The sequence below is a fragment of the Sus scrofa genome, chromosome 9 (assembly GCF_000003025.6).
Source record: "Sus scrofa isolate TJ Tabasco breed Duroc chromosome 9, Sscrofa11.1, whole genome shotgun sequence".
NCBI lineage: Eukaryota > Metazoa > Chordata > Mammalia > Artiodactyla > Suidae > Sus > Sus scrofa.
In genome coordinates this window covers 63,076,819-63,094,441 of record NC_010451.4, presented here as the reverse complement: position 1 = coordinate 63,094,441, position 17,623 = coordinate 63,076,819, and the positions used below count along the sequence as shown (strand labels likewise).

Genomic DNA, 17,623 nt, shown 5'->3' with positions numbered 1-17,623 from the left:
GATTATTGAAAACTATGTATTTATTGTGTTTTAAAGCTCATCTCCCAGTTGCATTTGTGTTTCCCTTTGTTTCATTTCTTTCTTATCTTTTTCTTTCTTTCATTCTTGGATGATTTCCTTTTATTTTAGGGTTGTTTTATCTTCTTTTTGCTTTTGCTGAATGTGGTGTTTGGTTTGGATATGTGGTGGCCATGTTTTTCAAGTATGTTAACCCCTCCTGATATCTGCTCATCAGTCCTAAACTGACATTATAAGAAATAATCAAAGGTCTTCTTGCAGTGAAAAAGAAAAAACTACAAGAAATAATGGGAGTTCCCATTGCAGCTCATTGGGAACTTACCCGACTCGTGTCCATGAGGACATGGGTTTGTTCCTTGGCCTCAATCAGTGGATTAAGGACTGTGTGTTTCCCTGAGCTATGGTGCAGGATGGCATGTACAGCTCCCTTGACCCCTACCCTGGAACTGCCATAGGCCACAGGTGTAGCTGCAAAAAAGACAAAAGAAAAATTGGAATGGATAGCAAGGGGAACAATCGCACCTTCAAACAACAAAATGGAAGTTCCCATTGTGGCTCAGCAGGTTAAGAACCCAGCTCGTATCCAGGAGGCTGCAGGGTTAATTCCTAGCCTCCCTGGGTTAAGGATCTGGTATAGGGGCAAGCTGCAGCAGAGGGCACAGATGTGTTTCAGATCTTGCATTTCTGTGTCTGTGGTGTAGGCCAGAAGCTGCAGCTGTGATTCCACCCCCAGCTCTGTGTCAAATCGTATGCTGTGTTCACAACCCTTAAAAAAAAAAAAAAAGAGGAAAGAAGGAAACATACCAAAGGCTGCGAATGAAACCACTTAAAGAAGTTACTATGAATGTTTGCAAACAATGATAAAATCAACTCCACCTATGACAAATAGGGGACAGATAAGAAGATGGAAAATAGGTCATTATAAACAGAAAATATGGGGGAGGGTGTATAACAGTAGATCTTTTAGAACATATTTGAACTTCAATGAGTATCAGTTTAAAACAACTGGACATTGTTATATATCAACATATATGAAACCCAAGGTAACCATAAGTCAAAATCCTCTAACGGATATGTAAAAACAAGGGAAGGGAACATCAGCTTAATACATGAGCTATGAATTTTCAGCTCAAAGATGGAGAGAGGTGGCCTGGTGTGGCTGCAGACAGGCAGGTGGAGGCACAGGTCATCCCGGCAGCCTGGGCTGGTCTGAACCTGGCTGGGGACAAACTTCAGGTCCCCAGGATTCCCAGGGCTGTTTTCAGGCTGGGCAGGCTGGGCCCCACCAGCACACAAATTATACTTTTCGAACATGCATGAGCATTAATCCGTGACAGATCCTCTTCAGCTGTGGATCCTGGTTTGCTAGTCTCATCATTGCCAGTTAATATTCTGCTGGAATCTCGGCATATCAGTGAGTGAAGGAAGTGTTCTCCACTTTCCTTATGAGCTGATATCCTGGGAAGGCTGTGGTGTCTTTGGGAGGCTGTTTTCCCCATCGTCATTGAAAATCATTGCCAGTGTTCAAAATTGGGAGAATATGGAAATCTGAGTTTGCTGGTTTGTTGGTTGTCAGGCTTGCTCCTTTACTTGCTAAGTGTTTGCACATTGGGGCATTTAATATGTTTTTGTGTAGAAGGTACTTTGAGAACAGTCTGTTGCTTTTGGAACTTGCTTGATATTTTAAAGCGTTGATTCTATTTATGTATGTCTGAATGTATGTATTTAGGTATGTATGTATGAAATCAATGGGTTTTCATATATGGTTGGTGGAATTTGTGTTAGCTTTCCTAAGGTTTTCCAATGGGATTCATTTTGATCTTGGTTGGGATGGCGTTAGCAGTTGTGTCAGGTCATAGGAAAGATGAAATTTGAGAGATGATCACACTTGATGAAATAATGGGGCAGCCAATATCTAACCTGTGTATGGAGGAAAGAGAAGCCCATCAAGGGGATTGGGAGGGATCCATTAGTCACATTCCAGGAAGAAATCTGTAGAGTCTGAGGTCCATGGAAGGAAAACGGTGAGTGGGATATCCTGGGGGAGAAAGAGTATGAAAACACAAGAACCCACACTCCTTGGATTGGCAGTTCTGTGAGATGTGAAAACTATGTTGTGCCTTCTGTAAGCAACTCATTTTTTTCTTTTTTTCTGAATGATGGGAGCAGTATCTATGTAGCTGTCTCAAGGGTGTAGTCCTATCTTGAGCAGTATCATGATTTTATTTCTTGGTTTCTTTATTCGTGGTAGACAGTGGTCAACTTCCTGAGGGATGGAAACATGGTTTCATTCATCTTTGAAATGTGGACTGTGTTTGGCACAAGGGGTCTGTAAAACAACACTTATGGTGAATGAATGACTGACTGATGGTTGCTGATTGAGGCCCCAAGTTCACAAATGAAAACAGAAAAACAACTTTTGCTGTAGGGCTAGAACCATTGATCAAGTGCCTTGGCTCCTTGGTTGGCTTTGACCATGGAGTAGAGTGACCCTTGTAGACTCTGTTTGATGGGTATGTGGAGCACTTGATGGTACCACAAGGTGACTGACTGCACTGTCGTTGGTGATTCAGCCTTGCCCTTTCTAGGCTTTCCTTGAATGAAACCTGGTAGATGCTTGGAGGGCAAGTGTCTGAATATGTGTTTCAAATGTTGAGTTTTGTTGAACCCCAATGCTAGGGACCATTTCCAGGGATTTAGCTGTCCAGGTTGTTTTGGTGCTGAAGTTCAGGATACAGGCCCAAGGCAGCAGGAGTCTTAGACCCTGGTTCCACCCCCTGTGAGCTTTACTTTTGTGCTCTAAGACCCACACCCTTGCTGGCTGGCTGTGCTGCCTGTGGGCATATGACTCCTGCTGAGTGGACCCAAAAGTGTGGTTGGTCACAGTGCTTGCTTGCTGTCTGCCTGCCCAGGAGCTGGAGCTGGAGGTGTGAGCCAGAGAGGAGTCAAGCCACACTCTCCCATCTCTCAGTGGGCCCTGGGCATGGCCCCAGCTGGGGATCCAGGATGCTGACCATCCCTCACCTATCTTCCCCAAGCCCCAGCTGGCAGCAAGGCATTGTCGATCAGGGCAGGTCACCAAGGTAATCGGGTGCCTCCATAGTTCACTCTGTGTGGCAGTCCTCTCCTCCTGTAGGCGATGCCCTGTTGGGTTTGGGCCCACTTCCTTCTCTCCTTCTGTTTCCTCCACCTTCCTGTTGCCTCCTCTAGCCTCGGGTCCCTCCTCTGGCTGGCAGGGATCTCTCTCAGATCCTCCAGGGTGGCAGTCAGGCAGCTGTTAGTGCTGTCACCTCCCCAGTGGGCCTGGCCTTTGGCCTCCTGTCCTCAGGAGCCCCACTGGGTGCCTCCCGCCTGGTCCCAGGTCAGGTGAGGTCCCTTTGTGGAAGTTAGTCAGCCTCTGGTCCTCTCTTTTGCCCTCATCTGTTTGCTCCCTTTTCCCAATGGGGCTGTAGGCGTTTCGGCTGGACCAATGTCAAGATGTGTTTGGCCATTTTGGTTTCCTGGAGTCCCACGGCTCAGAGGAGCCCCCCTGGATGCTGACCTCGGATGGGGTGGTGCCTGCTTGGCAGTAGGCTCTGCCGCAGTGTGGCTCAGGGCACCCCACAGCCCAGGCTGGACTTAACCTGGCCAGGGGCAACCTTCATGTCCCTGGGTTCACGGGGCTGTATGTGGGATGGGCAGGCTGGGCCCTACGAGAGCCTGAAGCCCCTTTTTCTCATTTTCCTGATCAGGAATCCTCCATGGATCCTCTTCCTCCCTGGATGCTGTGGTCCTATTCTCATCATTGTCAGTTCACAATCTACTTGTCTCTCTGCACATCAGTTCATGAAGTAGGTTGTCTCCACTTTCCTCAGGAGCCCATATCCAGGTCAGGCTGTCATTTCTCTGGGAAGCTGGTGTCCCCAAAGAGGGTCAGTGAGAAGCATTCCCAGCGTGGGCTCGAATTTGGGAAGGTCTGGACCTCTGAGGCTGGTGCTTGATGCTTGGTTGTTTGTCTGGCTTGCTTCCTCACTGGCTCTGTGTTTGGAGATTGGAGCATTTAGGAAGTTTGTTCCTAGATGGCACGTTTGGAAAAGTCTGTTGCTTTTGGAACTTGCTTACTATTTTCCAACATTGCTTCTATTTATGTGTTTCTGTGTGTCTGTCTATGTATATGCAGGTATGGAATAAGTGTGTTTTCATATGTTTTGGGTGATATTTGGGTTAGCTTTCCTAAGGTATTCCAGTGGGGTGCATTTTGGTCTTGGTTGGGATGGAGGTAGGGCTTGGGTTAGGTCGTCTGAAAGAGGGATAGAGGAGAGGGGATGGCCATTGAAGAAAGAATGTGGTGGCCCACATCTAATCTGTGTGCAGACAAAGAGAGGTCCATAAAGTTGATTGGGAGGCATCATTCAGTCACCTTTCAGCAATAATTCAAGATATCCTGAGGTCCATGCAAGGAAAATGGTCAGTGAGAGGTTCTGGGGGAGAGAGAGTGTGAAAAATTTGAATCCATGCTCTTTGGGATCAGCAGGTCTGATACAGGAGAAAAAATCCTTTGTGCCCTCTATAAGCAACAGCTTTTTTTTCTGACCTTCAGTAGCAGTATCTTTGTAGCTGTCTCAGATGTTTAGTCCTATCTTGAGGTGCATTGTGCGTGAGTGTGTGTGTGTGTGTGTGTGTGTGTGTGTGTGTGTGTGTTTGTATGAATGTATGTCTGTGTGTGCAATTTATTCAGTGGTCAGCATCCCGAGGGAAAGAACCATGGTTTTTATTCATCTTTCAATTAAGGTCGCTGTTTGGCATGTGTCATCAGTAACATACTTACTCTGACTGAATGAATTACTGATGGTTGCTGGTTAAGTCCCCAGATACCTCAGTGAAATAAGAAAGATAGTAAAAGCTGTTGGGCTAGAATCATTGATCAAGTGCATTGGCTCCTTGGTTGGCTTTGGCAGTAGAGTAGTGTGAACCATGTTGAATCCATTTGTTTGATGGTTATGTGGAGATCTTGATGGTACCATAAGGTGACTGACTTCACTGTAATTGGTGATTCAGCCTTGCCCTTCCTTGGATTTCCTTGAATGAAACCTGGTAGATGATCAGAGGGCAAGAGTCCTAAATTGTGTTGCAAATGATGAGGTTGGGTGAGCACCATTTCTATCACCATTTTCAAGGACTAGCTGTCCATATGTTGTTGGTGGTGAAGTAAAGGATACAGACCCAAGGTTATCTGATTTTGTGCATGTAGAATAGGACCAAAAATATTGTTTTTGAGCAGATAGAAAGCAGTTCACGTATGGCATAGCAGGTTCAGGATCTGGAGTTGTCATATCCATGGTTTGGATTCCTAGTGTGGTTCATATATTTTGGATTTTATTCACACTCTTAGGGCCATACCCATGGCACCTGGATGGTCCAAGACTGTGGGTGGAATCAAAGCTGCAACTGCGAGCAGATACTACAGGGACAAAAACGCTAGATCTGAGCCGTGTCCGTTTCCCAAATCACAAGTCACGGCAATGTTAAATCCTCAGCCAACTTAGCGATGCCATGTATTGACACCATGCCATCATAGTTACTATTCAGATTCCCTTCTGCTGAGCCATGACGGAAACTTCTGTGGCATAGGTTTGAAAGACTTCTGGACTGGGATCTACCATATGCCATGGGTTCTACCAAACAGAAACATTCCTAAGTTGAGAGACATTGGGGGAATGATCCTGCTTCTCATGTAACCCACTTTTAGAGACTTGGTTTGGAGCATGGGTTCCAGAGGCATGCTTTCTGTCGTCTCATTCAGGCCTTGCCACCCACAGGTTACCTGTTCCCAGGACAGGGTCACGGCCCCCAGCCTAATGTTCCCCATGCGACCAACGGGAACCATTGCAACACACAGATGGCTGCTATGAGAAGTGCGTGGGTTTGTGTGCATTTCCACATGTGACCACAGGACCTGGAGCCTCTGGTGCATCCCTGGTAGTGACTGGGACACAAGCTAGGGTGTTTACTCCCATGCCTTCTTGACTCTCCTTTGAGGAGTGATCCCAGCCAGAACGTCATGGAACCCATCCTTGGTGGGCCAAATATGCTTGTTCTCAAAACAGGTTATGAGGTATTCCTGCTGTGGAATAGTGGATTCACAATCAGGCGTGTCTCTGCAGCATTGCTGGTTCTATCCCTGGACGAGAGCAGGGGGTCCAGGATCCAGCATTTCTCTCGATAACTCTAGCCTAGGCTGCACATTTGGCTCAGACACTACCTCGGGCCCCAAATACTGCATGCTGCAGGTACAGCCAATAAAGGAAAAAATGCCTAGTCTCCTCAGGCTCTGGCTGTCAACTACAGAGTGGTTTTCTTTGAAAGGACACTGAACTTCTCCTGGGGAAAAGGAATATATATGACATCCTAACATATATATGGTATACTGTATTCATTGACTTTTAACTTTAGGTACAGGCATATGTGTATCCATGCTTCTCTGTGATCTAATAAATCTACACACACACACACACACACACACACACACACACACACACACACACGCGCGCGCGCACACACACACTTAAATATATGATCATCAATCTGATAGAGCATAACATCATCTCACCAGAGAAAGGCACATCTTCTCCTTGAGGAGTCACTGTGAGCCTTCTCCATTTCCCTCCAAGGATTCCACTCTAATCTATTTCATGAGCTTTCTTCTCAGATGCCAGAGCTGTGAGAGGAAGGTGGATGCTGGCTGTGGTGGGGGTGAGGGAAGGAATGGGACAGGCTGATAGACACAGGGGACCCCACCCTGGAGAGCTCTGCTCTCCTTTCAGGTCTGCACTTGAGAAGGGCCTCTGAGGTAGGCCTAGTGGTGTTGGATCCTCCTGGAGCACAGTGTGCCCTGGTGTCCTGATCTAGGCCCTGGAGTCGAGGTGGAATTCCCCAGGTCCAGGCATTTCTCAAAACCGCCTTCCTCTGTCCATGTGGGCCCTGCCTATTTCCCACCTCCTCTCTGTTCTTCATGATGGGCTGAGGGGTTCACCAAGCCTGACAAGGTCCCAGCCCCACAGAGCCGCAGGCTGCCATCCCGTTGGAGGTGACCTGTCACAACAGACCCTCAAGCCATCAGAAAAGATCCACAGGGATGATGTTGGCCAGCATGTGTGCACTGAAGGCCCTGTGTGCTAGGGAGGGCCTCCGTGGTGGAGAACTACCCCTTTCAGCATGGTGGCCAGAGAAGGCTTCCTGGAGGAGGTGGCCTTTGAGCTGAGGCTGGATGATACAGCTCCAGCCATGGGAAGAGGCCAGCAACCAGAACGGCCAGTGCAGGTGCCCCAAGGAGGGAAGAAGCCAGGGTTGGAGTTCTCCACAGAAGCCCCCGGATGCTCAGAGCCAGATTGGGGAAGGCCTCCCTGGTGCCAAGGGAAAGGGAGGGCAAGGCATCAGAAGGCTTTGGGGTTGAGGGGTTTGTTTGGCCTTCTTTTGCATCTGTAAGACAAATCAAACCAACCACAAAACAAAACAATAACACAGGGACAATGCAGGAGGGGAAAGATGATGTTCCTTTGACCAGTTCCTCCCAATTCCTCTCCTATTCAAGGAAGCTTTGTGAGTTGAAAGGATCAATGTGAGACAGCCACAATGGTTTAGTGCAAAGGGGACCTTTGATTGGAATCAAAATACAGTCCTTATCCACGTTCAATGTGAGGGCCCAGGAACCTGAAATGCAGGTATTCCTGAGAATGATACGAAATAAATCCCTTGTTGAGCCAATCCTGATGAGGCACGGTGGTGCCAGCAAATGTAACTTGGAGGAGGGAGAGCATCAGTTAGAGAGAGCAGTTGGACTGGAAAGAGAGAAATCCACTCTCCTTGTCTAGGGAGATGTCACAGGTGTAGTTCTCGGTGTGGCTCTGTGTGTTGAGACCCATCTGGTCTGAGCATGGCATCCAACCTGGGTGGGACTTGGGGAGCCTGAGCTCTCTTGGTGCAAACTTCCTGCTTCCTGTGGAAGCTGAGGAGAAAGGGGGTACCCTGGGAATTGCAGGCATATGTGGGCCGTGTGTGGAAAAGTAGGTGCCACAGCCCTTCTCGGGAAAGCCTGGAGCTCAACCTGGAGGTGGGCCAGCCTTTGTTTCATGGCAGCATTTCCCCTTCTGAGCTCCAGGAGCTGTCTCTCAGCCCACAGAGCTGCCATCCCTCTTGTGTGGGCTCTAGCCTCATAGAAGAGGATCTCATTCTGGTAAGAGACAGTGGTCCTGGCCACCTCTCTGCCCATGTCTTCCACTATCTTCTTGTAGACTCTGCCCTGCTAATGCAGAGAGCCCAAGCGTCTGAACACCTGGGGGCATTTCTTCTGTAAGGTGAGGCCACGAGCCTCCTCCTCAATGGATCTTCTCAGGAGTTTCTTGAGGTGCTCTTCATGTAATTGGGACAGCATCCCGATGTGGAGCTGAAGCTCCTGAATCTCCCTTTCCAGCTGAGAGTTCTCTGCCTGTAAGGATGTGCACTCAGTTTGTAGACTTTGTCCTTGTCCCGCAAGCTCTCCATTCATCTGATGGTCTTCAGGCAGTTCTCTGGAGATGGCCTTGATGTATTCTTCATGCTTTTGTAAGGGCACTTTGCAGTGCCAAGCATGCATGAGAAGCTTCCTTTGGCATTCTGGCAGCCGTGCTGGTGGGCAGTCATTGTCCGCAAGTCATGTTCCTTCTGCTTCCCAAGGCTCAGGCCAATGGATTGTCTTCAGGGTGCTTTCAGCCAGAGATGGCAGCTGGATCCCTTTCTCCTCCAGGACCCACACCTCTGTGTGTATAAACATTCACACACATATTTTTGTTCCCTCAGGACCCACATTCTCTGCTTCCATCCCTCTGTTTCCTGGCAGAGCTTTTGCAGACATGGCTGAAGATGAATGTTTTCCTTCAGCCCAAATATGGGTTTCTCCTGGAGGTGGTGGACCTTCTCCTGGGATGTTTCCAAGGTGTTTTAGGCCTTGAACCCTTGGGCTTTTTAGGCTTCTGAGTTGGCTCCAAGGGATAGGATCTGTCCTTGGACATGAGCCCACATCAGCCAGAGACAGCACAGGTGAGAGGGCTCCCTCTTCCGTCCTTTGCCAAGGAAGCTTTCCCTGTTGGGAGATGACATGTTGGGGATGTGATGAAGTGCCGCCAAGCATGGGCTTTGCAAGTTGGGGGTGCTGGCCTATGCAGCGGGTGACTGGAGGGCTTCAAGCCCTCGGGCCATGCATACAATTTTCCCCCAGCCTTTCTGTAGACTTCAGCCCAGCCAGAACCCATCTCAGCCAGCTCTCTTCCTCTTCTGAAATGATGCCCACTCTGGACAACCAAGACCAGAAGAGAGCCCAGAGTGGGGTGTCCCAGGGAAGCTCCAGGAAACATAGAACTCCTCTCAAGGTGTCCAATACCACCAGGAGAGTGTCCACAGGAAATCCAGGGCTGGCAGCCAAAACATTTTGGTAGCAGGCAGCAGGCCCTCTCCGGCCCCACAGGCACCACAGCTCTGCCTCTGACTATGGGCCAAAACTGACGCCACGGAACTCTGCTGCCCAAACACGCAGGTGCCTGGCAACCAGGGCAGATGGCCTTTAGGGCTGGGGGAGGGGGCGGCCCACCAGGTTCTAGAGATGGCTCTGCCCCTTGCTCCGTGAACTCTCCTGAGCACTTCCTTTGGGGTGAGCAAAGGGTGGATTGCCACCTGGAGCTTGATGGGGCCACGTGCCAACCTAGAAGGTCAGGCAGTGCCCTGGTTCTGCTGGGTGTCAGGATCCCATTTGGACAAGGATCTGGCTGGTGGCAATTCAGTCGACCTCAGAATTTGTCCACCAGTAGGGTGCATTAGGTTTTCCTAAAACTCATACATTCGTATATTCCCACTTCAAAAAGTGCAAAAGGGTTGGTCATCCAAACGGAGTTCCCCTTGTGGCTCAACAGTAACGGACCGAAGTCCTCTCCATGAGGAAGTGGGTTTGATCCCTGGCCTTGCTCAGTGGGAGTTTGCAGATGCGTCTCCGATCCTGTGTGGCATGGTTGTGGCATTGACTTAGGTGGGCAAGTGTAGCTCCAAACTGACCCCTAGCCTAGGTGCTTCCCCATGCCATGGCTGAGGACCTTAAAAGTCAAAATAAATGCTTTTTTAAAAAGATACACTTGCCCTCCTATTGGTATTGAGGCAGTGAAGTAAGGAATCTTTGCATCTTTGCCCAGGGCATAAGTTAGTAAGTGAATTTTATCAGAAGAATGTTATCCACTGAAATGCTATCATCATGTACATATGGATGTACAATGTGGCCTTTATTGGTCAACATAGAAAGAAGAGAATGACCCACTCCCTGTTAGTTCTTGAAAAAGTTGTGGCTTGTGCAAAGAAATATGGCTCCAAAGAATGGGAAGATCCTCCACCAGGACCAGAGAGCACAGTTGCTCATGGAAGGGCTAAGGGTCAGTCTGCACGGGTGCTCTGTGACCTCTGTGTGGATGGCAAAAGAGGTGGACAGAGACATGGATGGACTCATGCATAAGCCTTAGAACTGAGTTGTGGTGGGGGTGAGGAAAAGGAATAGAGATGTTAGCTATGGACATGTTTTCCTACGAAACTAGTGACAGTGGGCATGTCAATGGGTTCCAATTTAAAAAAAAAAAAGAGGAAACCCAGGGTGCCTGTTGTCCAAAAGACTGGTGGAGAGGCTGGTTGTACCATTTAAATGGGTTGATTTTTCAGAAGACGACTCATTAAGGATGAGCCAATGATTTGACATTCTTGTCCTTTTTCTTTTCACAGGCAAGGGATCCAAATAGGTCAAAGGTCCAAAAATGGAGTTTGAACCAAAAGTCCCTGCCTGCCAGAACTGAATTCCACTGGTACCATTTTTCTTGGCATCTTCCTAGGTAGAGGCCATTTTCAGCATGTTTAAGGAAAACCATATGTGTTCAGTTTACAGAAGTATAGGAAAAGGAATAAATGTATTCCTATCTTTCCTTTCACACATATGGTATTCTAGTCCTCCAAATGGTTTTTTGGTTTTTGCTTGATAGCCTCTAAAGACAAGGACTGCTCCATGACAAAAGAATTAGGCAAACTTGCTAACCGCTGGCAGGCCGACTTGTGTGTCAGTGCCGATGGAGCTTGGAATATATGTGGCCTTGGTCAGAGGACACCCAGGGGACGAATGTCTGTGGCTGGTGGTACACATCATCTCAAAAAGACTTGCATTGCAGTGGACAGATCCAGACTTTTCCACATGTCAGGTCTGGGTAACCATGCAAGCACCACCACATGCTTCCTTGATGTATGACATCATGCATATTCACCTGGCTGAGCCTCAGTAACACTGTCTGCAAAACAGGGACAGTAACACTCTCAATCTCCCATGGCCTTGCATGAGGATTTGACTACAGAAATTCCAGGGACAGCAATGCATGATCTGAGCCATGTGCATGACCAAATAAGACGTGGCAGCAATGCTGGATCCTCAGGATACTGAACAATGCCAAGGAATGACTAACCATGCCCTCGTGGTTACTAGACAGTGTACCTTTGGCTGATCCATGAGGGGAATTCCTGTGGCACAGGTTTGGAAGATATCTGGAGTGGGATCTTCCAGATGACGTCTGTCGGCGAAAACACAGACCACCCCAAGATGTGAGGCAGCGGGTATTATCCCAATTCTCGGGTTCCACACTTGGAGAGACTTGGTTAGGAGAGTGGGGTCCAGAGACAGGCTTTCTGTCATCTCCTTCGGGCCTTTCCAACCACCGGTTCCACGATCCCAGGACAGGGTCCCTTCCCCCAGCCTCAGGTTCCCCATGTGACCCATGGGACCCATTGGAATACACAGATGGCTTTGGGGCCAGCAGTCAAACCCATTTGGTGGCAGGAAGCAGGACCTTCCCAGCACCACAGGCACCACAGCTCTGCCTCTGACCATGGGCCCCAGTGGACCCCATGGAACTCTGCCACCCAAACTCACAGGTGCATGGCAACCAGGGCAGATGGCCATTAGGGCTGAGGGAGTGGGAGGCCCACCAGGTTCTAGAAGGCCCTGCTCTCTGATTCCTGTGCTTCCTGCTCAGGGATCTCACCAGAGCCCTGCCTTTGGGGAGAGGCAATGGCTGATGGAAGCCTGGAGGTGGATGTGTCAATGGGCCATCCTCGATGGTCAGGCAGTGCCTTGGCTCATCTGGGCATCATTCTCCAATCTGGAAAATGATCTAGCTGTTGGAAAGACAGTCAACCTTAGACTTAGCCCCCTGTAGTGTGCATTTTGTTTTTCAAGAAAATCATATATTCATAAAATCCACTTTCATAAAATCAAAATCCAAGGCCATCAAAGCAGAGGGCCCCTTGTGGCTCAGCAGTAATGGACCCGAGGAATATCCATGAGGAAGCGGGTTTAATACCTGGCCTTGCTCAGTGGGTGAAGGATCCATGATCTCTGGATTAGAAGGTAGACCCATCGTGAATCACGGTGGACCAAGCCCATGGTGGTGGCATAGGCCAGCGTATTTAGCTCTGATGGACAGCCACCCTAGGAACTTCTCCATGCCATGGGTGGGGCCCCCAAAATCAAGATAAAATCTTTTTTAAAATAAAAAGACACAGCTGTAATCCTGTTATTATTGAGGCATTGACGTAACCATTCTTTGCATCTTTGCACAGGGCATATGATATTACATGAATTTTATCAGAAGAAAGATATCCATTGAAATCCTATCACCGTGTACACAGGTATCTACCATGTGGCCTTTATTTCTCATCAGAGAAAGATGAGAAAGACCCACTCCCCGCTAGCTCTTGAAATTGTTGTGGTTCATGCAATGAAATAGTATTCAAAGGAAGGGAAAAATCCTCCACCAGGAACAGAGAACCCCATTGCTCCTGGAAAGGTGAAGCGTCAATCTGCACGGCAGCTCTGTATCTTCTGTGTGGCTTCTGAATGAGGTGGGCAGAGAGATGGATGGGCTCATGCATCAGCGTTATCACGCAGGTGAGTCACGGCGAGTGAAGCAAGAGAGACGTTGGGTATGGACAGGTTTTCATGAGTGACCATGGGCATGTCAATGGTTTCCATTTGAAAAAGAAATCCCTATTGCCTGTTGTGCAAAAGAGAAGTTTGCTGTGCCATTTACCTGGTTGACTTTTCAGAAGATGCTTCATGAGAGTTTTAATTTTTAGTCTCATTTCCTAGATGGAGATGTTGTTTTGGCCTATCTAAGGTCATGCCTATGTCATAAGTTTAAGGAGATCTAGGAAGTGGTCTAATAAACGCTTTCATTTCCTTTCCCACCAATGGTAGTCTCATCATCCAACTGGCTTTTGGATTTTGGCTTGATAGCCTCTAATGCAGGGTACTGTTCCATAAACCAAAGAATGAGGCAGCCCAGAAGTGAAAGCTTGCTTGAGTTTTAGGCCACCTGCCGAACCGCTGGCAGGCAGACTTGTGTGTATATGCCGATGGAGCTTGGACTACAGGTGGCCTTGGTTAGAGGATACCCAGGGGATGAAGGGCTGTGGCTGGGGGTACCCCTCAGCTCAAACTGCCTTGCATGGCAATGGCAAGATCCTGACTTTTCCCCTTCTCAGGTTTGGGGACCCATTCAAGCTCCACCACCTGCTCCCTTGATGCATGACATCATGCACATTCACCCTGCTGAGCCTCAGTCTGCCTGTCTGCACAATGGGGACAGTCACAAGCTCAGCCTCCCAGGGGCTTGCATGAGAACATGACTCCAGACCATACAGGGACAGCCGTGCCAGATCTGAGCTATGTCCATGAACCACATAGCAGATCCCAGCAATGCTGGATCCATAGCCTACTGAACGATGCCAAGGAATGAATCCATGCCGTCGTGGTAACTAGTCAGTTTCCCTTCTGCGGAGCCATGATGGGAACGCTTGTGTCACAGGTGTGGAAGTCCTCTAGACTGTCATATTCCAGATGACGTGTGTCAGCCAAATAACCGACCACCCCATGTTGGAAGACGACATGGAGAGACTTGGTTTGGATTTTGGGGTCCAGAGACTGGTCTTCTGTCATCTCCTTCAGGCCTTTTCATCCACTAGTTCCATTATCCCAGGACAGGGTCCCTTCCCACAGCCTCAGATTCCCCCATGTGACCTGTGGGAACCACTGGAATACACAGATGGCTTTGGGGCCGGCAGCCCAATCCATTTGCGTGTAGGAAGCAGGCCCTTCCCAGCACCACAGGCACCACAGCTCTGCCTCTGACCATGGGCCCCAGTGGACCCCATGGAACTCTCCCCCCCAACTCACAGGTACCTCTCATCCAGATGGCCATTATGGCTTGAAGCCCCTCATCTCTGATTCCTGTGCTTCCTCCTCAGGGACCTCTCTGGAGCACTGCATTTGGGGAGAGGCAATGTCTGATGGAACCCTGGAGTTGGTTGTGCAATGGCCCACCTAGATGGTCTGCTAGTGCCCTTGTTCATCTGGGCATCATTTGTCTCATCTGGAAAATGATCTCACTGGTGGAAAGACATTCAACGTTAAGTTTTCCACCTCTAGAGTGCATCTTTTTTTTTCAAGATAATCTTATATTCATAAATTTCATTTTTGAAATTCCAGAAATGGAATTCAGCAAAGCAGAGGGTCCCTTGTGGCTCAGCAGTAATGGACCTAATGAATGTCCATGAGGAAGCGGGTTTGATTCCTGGCCTTGCTCATTGTGTGAAGGATCCGGGAGCTGGGATTAGCTTCTTTACCCATCACGAATCACAGCGGGCCATCTGGAAAACCATCTGTCTGGTGGCAAGACAGCCAACCTACATGTTGTTGTTCACATGTAGGGTGCATTTTTTTTTCAAGAAAATCATACTTTCATTAAATACAGTTTTGAGAAATACAAAAGGGGTAGTTATCAAAGCAGAGGTCCCCTCGTGGCTCAGCAGTAATGGACCCAAGGAATGTCCATGAGGAAGCGGGTTTGATCCCTTGCCTTAATCAGTGGGTAAAGGATCCGTGAGCTTTGGATTAAGTTGCAGAACCATCACGGATCACGGGGCCAAAGGGAATGACTGGGGCATAGGGCAGCATGTTTAGCTCTGATTGACTTCCAGTCTAGGAAATCTTCCTTGCCAAGAGAGGGGCCCCAAAATAAAGAAAAATCTACTTTTAAAAAATATATATACAGGTATACTTCTGTTATTACTGAGGCATTGAATTAATGAATCTTTGCATCTTTACCAAGGGCATATGTTATTACATGTATTTTATTTGAAGAAATGTATCTGCTGAAATATTATCACTATGTACACAGGGATCTACTGTGTGGCCTTTATTTCTCATCAGAGAAAGATGAGAAAAACCCACTCCCTGCTAGCTCTTGAAATCATTGTGGTTCATGCAGAGAAATAATGGGCCAAAGAAGGGGAAAATTCTCCACCAGGAAAAGAGAACACCATTGCTCCTGGAAAGGTGAAGTGTCAATTAGCACAAGTGCCCTGTATCTTCTGTGTGGCTTGTGAAGGAGGTGTGCAGAGTGATGGATGGACTCATGCAAAAGAAATATCACTGAGGTGAATCACGGTGGGTGAAAAAGAGAGACGTTGGGTATGGACAGGTTTTCATACAAAATGAGTGACCATGGGCATGTCAATGTTTTCCATTTAAAAAAGAAATCCCTGTTGCCTGTCGTGCGAAAGACTTGTGGAGAGGCTTGCTGTGCCATTTACCTGGTTGACTTTTCAGAAGATGCTTCATGAGAGTTTTAATTTTTAGTCTCATTTCCTAGATAGAGATGTTGTTTTGGCCTATCTAAGGACATGCCTATGTCATAAATTTAAGGAGGTCTAGGAAGTGATCTAATAAACGCTTTCATTTCCTTTCCCACCAATGGTAGTCTCATCCTCCAATTGGCTTTTTGTTTTGGCTTGATAACCTCTAATGAAAAGGACCGTTCAATAACCAAAGAATGACACAGCCCAGAACCGAAAGTAGGCTTGGATTTTAGGCCACATGTTGTACCTCTGGCAGGCCGACATGTGTGTATATGCAGATGAAGCTTGGACTCCAGGTGGCCTTGGTTAGAGGACACCCAGGCGGCAAAGGGCTGTTGCTGGGTTACCTGTCAGTTCTCGGTAACCATCCAAGCACCACCACCTGCTTCCTGGATATAAGATATCACACATGTTCACCTGGCTGAGCCTCCACATCCCTATCTGTACAACGCCGACAGTAAGACTCTCAGCCTCCCTGGGGCTTGCATGAGAATATGACTACAGACAATACAGGGACAACAATGCCAGGTCTGAGCTGTGTACATGCCCCAAATAACAGGTCCCAGCAATGCTGGATCCTCACCATACTGAATGATGCCACGGATTGACCCCATGCTGTCATGGTGACTAGTCAGTTTCCCTTCAGCAGAGCCATGATCGAAACTCTTGTGGCACAGCTCTGCCTCTGACCATGGGCCCCAACGGACCCCATGGAACTCTACCACCCAAACACACAGGTGCCCAGCCAGCAGGGCAGATGGCCGTCAGGGCTGAGGGAGCGGGAGGCCCACCAGGTTCTAGAAGGCCCTTCTCTCTGATTCCTGTGCTTCCTGCTCAGGGATCTCACCGGAGCCCTGCCTTTGGGGAGAGCCAAGGGCTGATGGAAGCCTGAAGCTGGATGTGGCAACAGGGCAACCTAGATGGTCAGGCAGTGCCCTTGCTAATTTGGGTTTCATTTTTCCAATCTGGAATATGATCTGTCTGGTGGCAAGACAGTCAAACTTAGAGGTGGTCCACATATAGGGAGCAATTATTTTTCTACAGGAAATTCATACATTCATCAAATCTACTTTCAGAAATTCCAGAAGTGGAGGTCATAAAAGCAGAGTGCCCCTTGTGGCTAGCAGTAATGGACCCAAGGAATGTCTGTGAGGAAGCAGATTTGATCCCTGGCCTTGCTCATTGGTTTAAGGATCCGTCAACTGTGGATTAGATCTTAGAACAACCTCGGATCACGGTTGGCCATGCCAATGCGGTGGGGTAGGCCAGCATGTGTAGCTCTGATTGACCAACAGCCTAGGAACATCTCCATGCCAAGGATGGGGCCCCCATAATCAAGATAATATCCACTTTTTCAGAAAAAATTTACACCTTGCCTCCTGTTATTATTTAGGCATTGAAGTAACGAATCTTTGCATCTTTGCCCAGGATGTACGTTACTATATGAATTTTATCTGAAGAATGATATTCATTGAAATCCTATCACCTTGTACACAGGGATCTACTGTGTGCCCTTTATTTCTCCTCAGATAAAGAAAAGAAAGACCCACTCCCTGCTATCTCTTGAAATTATTGTGGTTCATGCAATGAAATGATGCACAAAAGAATTGGAAAATCCTCAACCAGGAAAGGAGAACACCATTGCTCCTGGAAAGGTGAGTTGTCAATCTGCACGGGTGCTCTGTATCTTCTGTGTGGCTTCTGAATGAGGTGGGCAGATAGATGGATGAAGTCATACATAAGTATTATCACCGAGGTGAAACAAAAGAGGAATTATTTATGGACAGTTTTTCATACAAATTTAGTGATCATGGGCATGCCAAAGTTTTCCATTTCAAAAATGATATCCCTGTTTCCTGTTTGCTAAAGAATTGTGGAGAGG

General features: G+C 48.0%; 1 long non-coding RNA gene across 10 annotated transcripts in view; it reads left to right on the top strand.

The window, feature by feature from the left end:
• LOC110255466 overlaps positions 1,521-17,623 on the top strand; it is a 49,898-nt gene continuing 33,795 nt past the window's right edge. For 6 of the 10 annotated variants that reach the window (XR_002335773.1, XR_002335768.1, XR_002335775.1 and 3 more), the window contains exon 1: positions 1,521-17,396. This is a non-coding gene — a long non-coding RNA (uncharacterized LOC110255466). The remainder of the gene's footprint in view (positions 17,397-17,623) is intronic. The other 4 variants (XR_002335772.1, XR_002335774.1, XR_002335770.1 and 1 more) reach the window with 4 other exon arrangements.